This window comes from Wolffia australiana, chromosome 12 (assembly GCF_029677425.1).
Source record: "Wolffia australiana isolate 7733 chromosome 12, ASM2967742v1".
Classification (NCBI taxonomy): Eukaryota; Viridiplantae; Streptophyta; class Magnoliopsida; order Alismatales; family Araceae; genus Wolffia; species Wolffia australiana.
In genome coordinates, this window is record NC_135846.1 from 790,416 (window position 1) to 793,376 (window position 2,961).

Genomic DNA, 2,961 nt, shown 5'->3' on the forward strand with positions numbered 1-2,961 from the left:
TAGTATGCTAGGGTGCGGGAGCAACGAGGCTCTCACCTTCTCCGGGGCTCCCTTCAAGGGAACTTGCGCTCAGTCTGTCGCTGAGGACACCTCTATTGACTGTAGTTTGGGAGGTGATGCCTTGCGATTCTGAAGTTGGGCACTTCCCTATTATCTCGCCGTTACAAGGGGAACTCTGGTCAGTTTCTTCTCATTTGCTAATTTATGTGCCAAAATGCGGTGAATAGTCCTGCCTCAACTGGGGTCACAGTCCGAGCAACAGGCGCTCGCGCGTGGGGTCTCTCCGTCTCCCCCTTCCTCCCCCGTGTCGACCGTCGGACGGCAGTAACAACTGTGATGCATTCCTACCACTCACTACGGTGCACTCTACGGTATGGGGCTCTAGGCCTTCTCCGTATTCTCAATCGAATGGCCTCGGGTGCAACTTGCATTCAAAGATTTGATGGTTCACGAGATTCTGCAATTGACACCATGTATCACATTTCACTATGTTGTTCATTAATGTAAAGGCCAAGATATCCGTTGCAAAGAGTGATAAAGGACACCTAATTCAGGGCTACTATGGTGACCCAAAAAACAGGACTACGCGAAATGAAGGGTGTATGACAATTGAGGAGGATGAGGTACTTTATTTGGGGGATTGGTTTTTAGAGGAGATGGATAAAACAGACCACAAATTCACACGGTCGATCTCGAGAGATTTAAATATGATGAAATAATGATGGTGTAGCCCCTTTCCTCGTCGAGGGGGGGAGTACTGTCTTCAACCACTGTGATGATGCCAGGCACCAAAATCAATACCTCAAATTCACGCTCACGGGAAAACTCAAGGAAAGACCTCATCCACTAGTCATTGAAAATTCCAAAACATCCAAAACAAGCCTGACGGCGGTGGAAGACTTCTCGAGGAACACTGGACAAAGAACAGAGCATACCAAGAGTGAAAGGGGTACCTCGGTACTGAGGGTGCGGGGCGCGAGTGCGGGAAATTCTGTCGTGTCGCTGATAAAGGCAGGGTGTGGTCGAGATGTGGATGGCATTCAAGGATTGAGGACGATTGAAGGCCGAACAAGAGGCACTCGACGATTCGAGCGTTGAGTGGCCCCGGTTTGGGCGACCTAGCACTTGGTCGGCCAAGCGCTGGACGGCCGGGTTGTTCGCCGACCTGGGCGTTGGGCTGCCCTAGCATGGGCGGCCTAGAGCCTGGGTGGTCGAGCCCTGGGCAGCCTGCTCCCCTATCAGCCAGGGCGCTAGGCGGCCCGCGGTGTGTGCGGCTTGGCGCCTAGGCAGCCGGGCATGGAGCGGCCTGGTTGCACGATGGCCCTAATGTGGGCGACCTGGCGCCTGGGCAATCAGGCGTGGGAGATCTGGCGGCTTGGGAGCTGGGCACCTTGGCGCTTGGGTGCCGTAGGTCTAGTGCTTGGGCGCTGGGTGGCTTGGCACTCGCACTAGGAAGCTCGGCGCTGGGGCGTAGGGGCCCTGGCACTTGGGCGCTCGGCGGCCTGGCGCATGGGCACGGGATGGCCTGGCACATGGGCGCCGGCTGGCCTGGCGCTTGGGCACTGGCTGGCCTGGCACTTAGGTGCTGGCCGGCCTAGCGCTTGGGCGTGGGGCGGCCTGACGCTTGGGCGCAGGGCAGCCTGGTGCTTGGGCATTGGGTGACATGGCGCTTGGGTGCAGGGCAGCCTGGTGCTTTAGCGCTGGGCAAACAAGCATGGAGAAGAGAGAGTGAATAAGACAGAGAGAGAGAGGGAGGATGGCGGTTGAAGCATGTGGCGGCGACGGTAGTGATGGTAGCGGCAATCTGGGGAAGAGGGGAGGATTAGGGCAAGTCCTTGAAGAAGATAAGAAACTCAATGCTTGAATATAACTTTGCCAGTTGTTTCTTGCAACATTGGCGTGTACATATAGGCCTTGGAGAAAATAGAAAATGTGAGAAATAAAAATAAAAATAATGATGGGTGATAAGCTCAATTTTACTGTGTTTTTTACTGGTTATTTATCAGTAACATGTGTGAGGATTAAGCTTATTCAACGAATTTATAAACCTCACAAGTTAGGGCGAGTGAGGGTCGATCCACAGGGAGCAAAAGAAAACAGCAGGAAATTCCTTTTCAGTACGTTAAAGTGCAACTTAATCAAGCGGTCTACAGAGAATTTCTCTGTAGACAGATCCTTTGCCCTTTGGGGCAAAGGATCGAACACCTTGCGTGCAGGGACAACCTGCGCGCAAGGTGTTGCGTGCTTGGCGGCCTCCTGCGCGCTGACTATGCAGCGCGCGGCGGCTGCCTATGCACGGAATGCCTGCACGCAACAGCGTGCTGCACGCGGTTGCGTGCTGCATGCGGCTGTGCGCAGCAGTGCGCTGCGGCTGGGCGCGGCAACACGCGGCTGCGCGCGGCTGGGCGCGGCTGCGCGCGCTGCGCGCGGCTGCGGCTGCACGGCTGCGCGGCGCGCGTTGCACGCGCGGTGCGCGGCGGCTGCACGCGGCTGCGCGCTGTGCGCGGCTGTGCTGCGTCTGCAGTTGCACGGTGCACGCTGCGTGCTGCGTCTTGGCGTCACGGCTGTGGCGGCTTTGCTGCACTGCAGCGTGGTGGAGATGCGGAGGAGTTCTGTTCTTTTGGAAGATTTGGGAAGACGATTTGAACAACAAAGGAACAAAGTTTAAACTGAAATCAAATCTAAACGAAACAATCCTCAGTTGGGAAACATTGGAAGATCTTGTGACTCTTCCAACCCAACCAAAATTGTCTGAGAAGAGAGGGATTACAGGGCTGAAGCTTGCGATTTCCCACGCCGGGTGTCACGTCCTTGCGGCGAGGCGTGGTTCTTCAATCCAAGCTATCTTCAGTCTGTTCTTCCTCTCCAACTCCAAAAGCTCATCAGCTCCTGGAGGGTGCAGAAATCCTCTTCTCCAAGCCCTAGTTTCCTTAGAGAAAATTCTGAACACCTAAACTCCTC

At 55.2% G+C, this 2,961-nt stretch overlaps 1 pseudogene; it reads right to left on the reverse strand.

Moving 5' to 3' along the window:
- Positions 1 to 394: 394 nt before the first annotated feature.
- LOC144710756 (5.8S ribosomal RNA) lies at positions 395 to 534 on the reverse strand (annotated as a pseudogene).
- Positions 535 to 2,961: the final 2,427 nt, after the last annotated feature.